The sequence below is a fragment of the Berghia stephanieae genome, chromosome 7 (assembly GCF_034508935.2).
Source record: "Berghia stephanieae isolate SIO BIC M18660-M18661 chromosome 7, UCSD_Bste_1.3, whole genome shotgun sequence".
NCBI lineage: Eukaryota > Metazoa > Mollusca > Gastropoda > Nudibranchia > Aeolidiidae > Berghia > Berghia stephanieae.
Genome location: NC_088366.1, coordinates 55,937,862 through 55,947,861, shown reverse-complemented (window position 1 = coordinate 55,947,861; position 10,000 = coordinate 55,937,862). Strand labels below are relative to the sequence as shown.

Genomic DNA, 10,000 nt, shown 5'->3' with positions numbered 1-10,000 from the left:
CTTTTTATAGAAAAATCATTGAATTAAAAAAAAACAACACTTTGTCAATGTTAAGTTGGGAGCATTTCCGTCAAAAGTACATTCTTTGTTTAGTTTTACTATTGATGATGGGACCACTTGTTTCCATGAGCACTACTAACGACAACTCACTAGGGGGTGCAAAAACCAAATAATATGACGTCAAAATGCCAGTCTTTTTGGGTTTCAGTGTCAGGCTATAACCGTAGCCATTGTCATGTTATAGCCTGATACTGAAATCCAAAAGGACTGGCAGTTTGACGTCATTATTTGTTTTTTGCACCGTCTAGTGAGTTGTCGTTAGTAGAGCTCATGGAAACAAGTTATTTCATTGGCTGAACTATTGAATACAACTCACGATTTGTTTTCTTTTGTGGTAAAAGACTGGCATTTTGACGTCATTTTTTGGTCAGTATGAGGCCATAACTTTACGCAGGCCACGGTATAACTTAACGATGGCTACGCTCAGACAGACAATCATGAAGTTCATTCTAATCCTCACAAGTGTCAATAAAAAACATCCCAATGAGTACACCCGAAGCAGCCACACAACTCCTCACACACACACACACACACACACACACACACACACACACACACTGTCATTCAAGATCTGACCACTTCACCACAGGCTTAAAACGTTTGATGACAGGGTGATACATAATAGGTAATTATAATAGCATGTTGTGGTCAGACGAACCGAGTGGAGCTCTTGGAAAACGTTTATAATATGACTTGTCAGTCTTACAGAGAAATAGGTCGAGGGTCAATTTTTACACGAGTAAAGCATTGAACAAATTAATTGTGAAAGACCAGGAATTATTATATTATTATTGCAATGATCAATATCGTTTGTTACAATAAAAACACAGTTAGGCGATTGTTTTTTTGTTTTTTTTGAGTATGATTTAGTGGATACTGCGCACTATAAAGAGTCGATTTAGAAAAAATGTAAAATTCTGGCTAAAATTTTTAACAGGCGTTTTGCCAGTGTCAGAAGGAACAGTAATGTTATAACAAAAGTTGTCGAATTCTTATCCAGGGAAGCCAACATTTAACAAAGCACTTGCTTGGGTCGATAAAACCCCTTTGGCAAGGACCGTGAGAATGCTTTTGTAGATATTGCACATTATAAAAGGTGTCAATATTTTTATTTAAAAAATAAAAAAAAACCAACTTTCCTGTTAAAATTTAAAAAGCCGTTTTTCTACGCTTATGACTGAACAGTATTACAGCAACTGTCGTATTGTTATTATTACATCCATTCTCAAAGAAGCCAATATTTTTACCTAGCACGTTCTCCGATCACGTTCTCGGACCCTTTGTAAAGAGCTTTGGCTTGCTTTATATTGGATACAGGTGGTCGGCGGATCGAACCTCTGAAATATTGATTCTCACGATCGGCGGATCAAAAAACTCTGAAGTTTACATACGAGCTTTACGCACCATATTTCATTTAATTTTGGGCGGATCAGACATCTGATATAAGAGCTCAGAATTCAATAAAACGTGGTGCGCAAAGGGAGGAGGTAACTTCAGAGGTTTGGTCCCGCCGATCGTTGAAAATCGAGATTTCACAGGTTTGATCCGTCGACCGTTGAAATTCTGCAAAATGTTCAAAACAAAAAGAAACAGTAAAAAAATCGTTAAAAACTCATCCCCCCCCCCTTCCCGAAAATCGAGATTTCAGAGGTTTGATCCGTCGACCGTTGAAATTCTGCATGCAAAATAAAGCCGCTCAAGACAAAAGGAAACAATTTTTAAAATCTTAACCGCACCCCCCCCCCCACCCCCGAATAAAACAAACAAACAAACAAACAAACAAACAAACACACAGACAAACAAAAATCTCCGGCAAACATTTAAAAAGGCGATTTGTACTCGTATGTGTAAAGCAGAATAGTGTTAAAGCAAGTGTCGCATTGTTATTATTATTATCCGCTGTCAGCGAAGCCAACATTAAACAAAGCACTTGCTCGGATCGATACGTTATAATGACTATACACGAGTATTAAATGGTATCGAATAACAAGCACCTCCGATTCCACTCCCCCCCCCCCCCCCCCCCACCACCACCAACCTCACCCCATTTCTCGCTTCCACTCCTTACAAGTTATTATACAATCCATACTCAGCCGATAGATTGTTTAAACATTATTATTATTATTATTAAATGAGATGACGAGGGAATATAGAGTTAGATATTATCACGACAAGGAGATGTTCAAAAGAAAAGAAAAAGTCTTGTTCGGCTGTGTAGACTTGTGGTATATGACACTCGCTTTCGGATCGGAAGGTCCTGGGTTCAAGCCTCTCTCGGCGCGTAGTTAAGTTGAGCCCTTGGAAAAAAGCTCTTTACTCACATTCTCTCACCGTACTCAGGTATGTGTAAAATTGTAAAATGAGTATCTGGCCGTTAACAGCGTTGTATCGGTCGGGAAAAAAAATTGTAGTATCGCCTAATAGACCTTCCATATCATGTCTCGTCCTACATGTTATGTGTTGCTGTTCGTCAAGGGTACTTTGGAAAGTGCTTTGAGAACGTTTAGTGGATATTGCGCTATATAAAAGCTCAAGTTTATATCTGTACAATTAAATGGAATATACAAAAATATGGACATTTATAGAGCGCATCATTTTGGGTCCCAATAGCTCAGTTGGTAGAGCACTCGCTTCACACGCAAAGGGACTAAGATCTCTGTGCAATGGAGTTGGAATTTTTTTTTACCTCGACCCCTTGTCTACCCAGTAGTGATTGGGTAGCTGAAGCTGTAAGTTATGGCGGAAAGTACTTTGCGATAGAATAGCAGGCGTTCTATCAAAAGGATAGGAAACGATTATGCTATTGTCGCCATTCACGCTATAGAAACCGGGATAAACTCCGGCTCCATGGGCCTGAGGTCTCTGTATGACTACTTTTATATCGCGTATTTCCACGAATGCTCCATGCACAATGCGCTTCACAATGATTCATCTATTGCTCCAGCGGGCGTATGGAACCATAATTCAATTTTATACAGTACCAGTCGCATGTTAAGCGTCCTTATCGTACTAACATTCTTAGAACTAGATTCCTAGCCGAAAATTTAACAAAAATTTGTTGTCTTTTTTTCACAGTACATCAAAATTATTTTAGATTATTGAGCTTTTAAATAGTGCAATATCCACTAAATGTGCTCAAAGCGCTATACAAAGGGTCCCTGGCCAACAACAACATTTAATATTTAGGACGGGACATGACTCCTGTTAGGCGATATCACAAAAAAAAATTTACGACAGAGACAACGCTGTTAATGGCCAGGTACTCATTTTAGAATCTGATTACATACAGTGAGAAAATGTGAGTAAAGAGCCTTTTCCAAGGATGATTCAACTATGTGCCGATGGAAGAGGCTCGAACCCAGGACCTTCCGATCCGAAAGCGAGTGTCATACCACAAGACTACACACATAGCCGCACCTCATAGATAGTATGCGCTAGGCTAAGAAGCTCATAACATTGTCATCCGGAAGTATAACGGACCAACACACAAAACTGTGTGTATCCATGAACGTTTATAATCGGTAAATACAGTTCAGTGAGCATTACTCATAAACGCGGATGGCAAAAAAACAATAACAAAGACATGAGTGACGTCATCTTCGAACTATCTATACTGGTTTAAGGCGTTGGAGAACACACCAAACTGTTATCTAACTCGAACACTATTTGTCTGAAAACACTTTTCACTTGAACAAATAGTGATTTCCTATTTTAAATCGGTAAACGTTTTATCGATCGGGAATTGAAGTATATCAAAAATAAGATTCATGGCCAGAGAGAGAGAGAGAGAGAGAGAGAGAGAGAGAGAGAGAGAGGGGGGAGAGAGGGAGAGGGGAAAGAGGAGAGGAGAGGAGGGGAGGAGAAGAAGAGAGGAGAGAGAGAGTGAGAGAGAGAGGGGGGAGAGATAGAGAGGGGAGAGAGAGAGGGGAGAGAAAAGAGAGGGGGAGAGATAGAGAGAGACGGAGAGAGAGAGAGAGGGGGGGGGGGGAGAGAGTGAGAGGGAGTGAAAGAGAGAGAGGGGGGGATAGAAATAAAGAGAGAAAGAGACAGAGAGACAGAGAGACAGAGAGAGAGAGACAGACAGAGAGAGAGAGAGAGGAGAGAGAGGAGGGAGGAGGATGAAAGAGAGAGAGAGGAGGGAGATAGAGAATAGAGAGAGAGGAGAGAGAAGAGAGAAAGAGAGAGAGAGAGGAAAGAGAGAGAGAGAGAGAGAGAGAGAAGAGAAAGAGAGAGAGAGAGAGAGGAGAGAGAAAGAGAGAGAGAGGAGAGAGAAAGAGAGAGAGAAAGAGAAGAGGAGAGAAGAGAGAAAGAGAGAGAGAGAGAGAGAGAGAAAGAGAAAGAGGAGAGAGGAGAGAGAAGAGAGAGAGAATAGAGAGAGAGAGAGGAGAAGAGAAAGAGAGAGAGAGAGAAGAGAAGAGAGAGAGAGAGAGAAAGAAGAGACAGAGAGATGGGAAGAGTAGAGAGAGAGAGAGAGAGATAGATAATCGAGTAGAAGAGCGAAGAGAAAAGTGAGATGTATGGAAGGGGAGATAGTGTTGTGGGAGAGGGGGATAGATGATAGATAGAAGAGGGGATTTGATTGGGAGGGTGGGGGGGGAGGGGTTTGAAACAGGGAGTTTTAACGGAAATCCCTGTCTTCTTCATGCTTATTTCTGACTTCTCGGCACGCAACAATAATTAGACAACGTATTTAAGTCTTTCGTCACTTCCGATTCTAATTATTCTCTTCATCCCCCCCCCCACACTCCCCTTTTTTCAACCTTAACCTTAACCCCCCCCCCCCATTTCCACCGCATCAGAATTATATTTTCAATAAAAAAACAAAACAAAACAAAAAAAAAACAAAAACAAAACACAAATTTAACTTCGTGCGTATTGTGGGTTATTTCCCCTTGAAAAAAGCCAATTATATCTTCTGCTGTCATCTATTATGATTTTATCCTAGACAAATCATTGTGAACATCGTTATTATTGTTATTATTATCATTGTTATCGATAATCTTGCACATGCGCAAAGTATAAAAAAAAAAATACCTCGGCAGTGACATATACAAACGCATCGAATTTTTTTTTTTAAATAAGAAGGAATTTCTGTTGATATTTTTATGTGCAGGTCTTTTTTATGTGTGTGAATGTTGTTGGGTGGGGGGGGGGGGGAGGGGGGAGGAGGAGGGGGGGGGGGTCTTCGAGTATGTCAGAGCATGTACTATGTAACGTTGTCGTATTCGCACCCCACTACTATTATACAATTGTTATTTAATAAGAATATATCTTTATTGTCCCCAAAAAAGTGGCAATATGTCATTTGGTTACACATTCTCTCTCACAGTAGAGAGCCTTCACCCAGACCACTCAGCATTCTTCCGCCTGGACAAATGGGTAGAATGGGACAAGACAGCAAACGATGCCCTCCAGCCCCCAACAGAAAAGCTCCCAGCAGGCACAGACCTCAAGAGAAAAGAATGGGTGGCGTTGAACAGAGCTAGAGCAAAGGTGGGAAACACCGCCACCAACCTCTTTAAATGGAAAACCTCACCGGGCACTGAATGCCCATGCGGTCACCCCAGACAGACCATGGACCACATCCTGTCTGAATGCTCGCTGGGACCTCACTGCACCAATGCTGACCTGAGGGAATGCAACCAGACTGCCAGGGACTGGCTGACTCACTGGCGCGACAAGATATGATGATGATGTTACACATTTATAACAATACAATATTGACATAGACACACTCACACACGATGCACACTGGTAACATAGTAGTTATCTTTTAAAAAAAATTATCTATTTAAAACTTTATTTTTTCAAAAACATCTTTTTTCCTGTCTATTCTAATCATTATTTAATTTTTGTTTTGTTTATCAAAACGGTTGAGTTCTTTTTCAAAGCGGTCAGAGTAATACTAGTAGCATTTAGCCACATGAGGTTCCATTGGACCAATTCTATTTTGAAGTCGATATTGGATTCAATAGTCTGATGTCACGTCGCCCAGCAACGGCAGCCATCGTGGATCAAAACAAAGAAAATTGGTACTTTTTATTCTTCATGGTGGCTAGAACTTTTCATAAGTCTTGTGATCGGAATGTGTAAAAGTCAAAACATGATCAGATTTATAATGGTTTTTTTTCTCCTCTGGATACGCTTTTATACTAGTCGGAGAAGTATTTCTTAAGGGCGTCCGCCATTGTTCCGATAGGTTAGAGCCAGTTACTAAGTTACCATGCGTCATTACGAGAGAAAGTGACGTTACGGCTGTTGAAGCGTATTGACCATGAGGAACTTTGGCCATCTGTCAAGTCTTGTGTTGAGCCCAGCACGTTTAGTCTTTGGTTAAAGATTTTGATTAATAGCTCAAAATTCCAACTTGGTAGCAATATATTTTAACCAGAAATGACGTGAGTAGGAAAGTGCCAGAAGACAACAGAGAATAAAAACTTCGCAGCGACGAACCCGCGACCTTACTGGTACGACAACTCCGCTTGGCCGGGGAGATCGTGACTCTAACGTATGAGCTATCCATCCACGACCCCAATATACGAGTATTTTGCGATCACTGTCGTCAAAATTCACATTTTCGACGCATGGGTAGATAGAATATGCTGGACACAAATAAAAGACCAATGAGGCAGTCAGCAATATTATCAAATTCTCAGCCAGCGCCCGGAATCATTGAAGACAATACTTAAAGATCATGACATTGAAGTACTTTGGTCACACTTAACTCTCTCCTTGCCAATCCTTTTTCAGTATTTTCCCGAAATCGCAGGCTTACCCATGAGAATAGTGGATTTTTAAAACTCAAACAAGCTCTCATCGACAAAACAATTGCATGTTCTTATTAATTAAACAAAGATCTTTCTTCAAAGTTTGTGATGTACAAATTAAATCTGAATAAGAAAAATCTATAGATAGAATGCGCTTGGCCAAGGAGATCACAACATTGCCATCCGGAAGTATAATGGACCAACTCACAAACTCTGTGTAACCATGAACTTTTATAGTCTGGTTAATACAGTTTAGTGAGCACAACTCACAAACGCGGATGACAAAAACAATAACAAAGGCCTGAGTGACGTCATCTTTGAACTATCTATATTGTGTCGTAACAAATGTGACGATTTTGATGCAGGTGGTAAGGAGAGGGTTAACGGCATAACACCATTTGTAAAGTCATTGCCGAAAGAAAAGTAGAGAGCAATAGGCCAAGAAGACATCCTCAAATATCATGGTTAGACGACATCAAGAGCTGAACTGGGATGGCAGCTGAAAAATGCAACAACAGACTTGTACAAGACCAGGAAAAATAGCGAGCCATTTCCAGTCGATCCCTTATGATCATGAGGTCTCTCTTGTGATTGTGGCGAGTTGTTAAGGCATGATCTCTGACAAAGACAATAGAAAAGAAACTCAGAGCATTTTAGATGTGGACCTATAGAAGAATTGCAAGGGTATCCTGGAAGGAAAAGAAAACAAATCATCAAGTACTCCAAACTTTAGGAATAACATCAACAACGATCATTTCAACTATTAGAAAGAGGATAACCCGATATTTCGGCCACATCAGAAGGCACGACTCACTACAGAAGACCATTGCAGAGGGAAAGATAGAAGGCAAGCGTGGTCGAGGACGAAGAAGGACAAGCTGGCTTGGAAATGTCGCAGCGTACGTAGGAACCCCATAAATCAATGTGCGAAACTAGCAGATGAGAGAGAGAGAGAGAGAGAGAGAGAGAGAGAGAGAGAGAGAGAGAGAGAGAGAGAGAGAGAGAGAGCTGGCGAACCATGATCTCCAACGTCGTGTCCGACATGGAACATCGGTAAAGGTAAAGTTAAGGCATTGCACTGTGAAACGACAGGTCCCGGGTTCGAGCCCATCTTCAGGCACTTTGTTTTTTTTTCCTTGGGTAAGATTGTTAATCCCCAATTTGCTCACTTAGACAACATGGGTGATTCCTGTTGACATAAGACATCCTGTTTGATGAATTATCTATATCTATATTCCTTCGTGGAATGCCTAGGCGACGATATCTTATGATGCAGTGGCGGAAGGGCGTATTTTTTTTTCCTTATGAGATGACACTGGAGTAAGTAAGTAAGTAAGTAAGTAAATACTTAAGCAAGTAAGTAAATAATTAAGTAAGTAAATAATTAAATAAGTAAGTAAGTAAGTAAATAATTAAGTAAGTAAATAATTAAGTAAGTAAGTAAGTAAGTAAATAATTAAGTAAGTAAGTAAATAAGTAAGTAAATAATTAAGTAAGTAAGTAAGTAAATAATTAAGTAAGTAAATAAGTAAGTAAATAATTAAGTAAGTAAGTAAGTAAATAATTAAGTAAGTAAGTAAGTAAGTAAATAATTAAGTAAGTAAGTAGGTAAGTAAATAAGTAAGTAAGTAAGTATGTAGATAATTAAGTAAGTAAATAATTAAGTAAGTAAGTAAGTAAATAAGTAAGTAAGTAGGTTCCCAATCCGACGGCTAACTGCCTTCTATATTTCTTGACTTAACTCCAAGACGAATCAAACATCGAACGACTTGCTAGCTTGCTTGCTCGGTCATCGACGAATAAAATCAACTCATTCCAGCAAGCCGTTCCTGTCAAGGTTCTGCCTTACTCTAGAAAAACACATAATTTAGAAATTTGGCAAGAAAACTCGTCCTTCAACAATACATATCGTATGATTTAAACGATTCTCCTCTTGGCAAAAACTCTGAAAAATGGGATTTCTTGAAGTCCCAGGTTTGAAAGTTTTTTGTTAAGACGAGGGTCGCTTAAATCGATAGATATTTGAAGGACGAGTTTTCTGGCCAAATTTCTAAATATGTGTTTTTCCAGAGCACGATAGAGTTGACTCTGAGGTTTTTTTTTCCAATTGGCTTCCTTATTATTTCTTCATTAATCAAGGGTCGCGAACGAGGAAGGCTAGTCTCCATTAACGCTATTTAGATATATCGAATGCGGCCGCCACTGACGTGCGGTCTGATTAACCGCCGTACTCTGGACACGTATTTAAAAATTTGGCCAGAAAACTCGTCCTTCAAAAATATCGGTCGCTTTAAATGATTCTCATCTTGGCAAAATCTCTAAAAAAAATGGGACTTCGCGAAGTCTCAGGTTTGAGAGATTTTCTCAAGATGACGTCATTTAAATCGATTGATATTTGAAGGAAGATTTTTCTGGCCAAGTTTTTATATAGCAACGTGTCTGCCAAGAGGACGTGGTTAACAGTTTGTGTACATATCTGATAAGAAGCAAGGGTGGATATTCCAGGAGTGTTAATATAATAGATAGAATGCGTTTGGCCAAGGAGTTCACAACATTGCCATCCGGAAGTATAACGGACCAACACACAAACTCAGTGTAACCATGAACTTTTATAGTCTGGTTAATACAGTTAGGTGAGAACAACTCACAAACGCGGATGGCAACAACAATAACAAAGGCCTGAGCGACGTCATCTGCATACTATCTATAAAGGAAATATTACAGACGACTTGGTTCCGAGCCATCATTAACTTATAGATAGTATGCGCTTGGCTAAAAAGCTCATAACATTGCCATCCGGAAGTATAACGGACCAACACACTAAACTGTGTGTATCTATGAAAGTTTATAGTCAGGTTAATACAGTTTAGTGAGCATTACTCATAAACGCGGATGCCAAAAAACAATAACAGAGACCTGAGTGACGTCATCTTCGAACTATCTATAGTCTGACACTAGAACCGTCTCCTGAGAAGGATGATCACGTTGCCGTCGTACAGGAGCTTGTGCGCTGCCATGACCTTGAAGGTGATACCAGCCTGGATCCAATCCCGCTGGAAGAGCTGAAGATGAGTAGCCAGACCAAGAATGATCCAAACCGGCGTCCAGACAAGGTTCTTCCTTCTCCTGGACCCACACCTCCAACTCACATTTGGAGGTGTAGCCATACGCTA

The 10,000-nt window shown here is 40.1% G+C and overlaps 1 long non-coding RNA gene across 1 annotated transcript in view; it reads right to left on the bottom strand.

The window, feature by feature from the left end:
* The window catches only part of LOC144977523 (uncharacterized), a 111,286-nt gene that overhangs the window by 40,884 nt on the left and 60,402 nt on the right, over nucleotides 1-10,000 (bottom strand). The gene's annotated exons all lie outside the window — the stretch shown is intronic.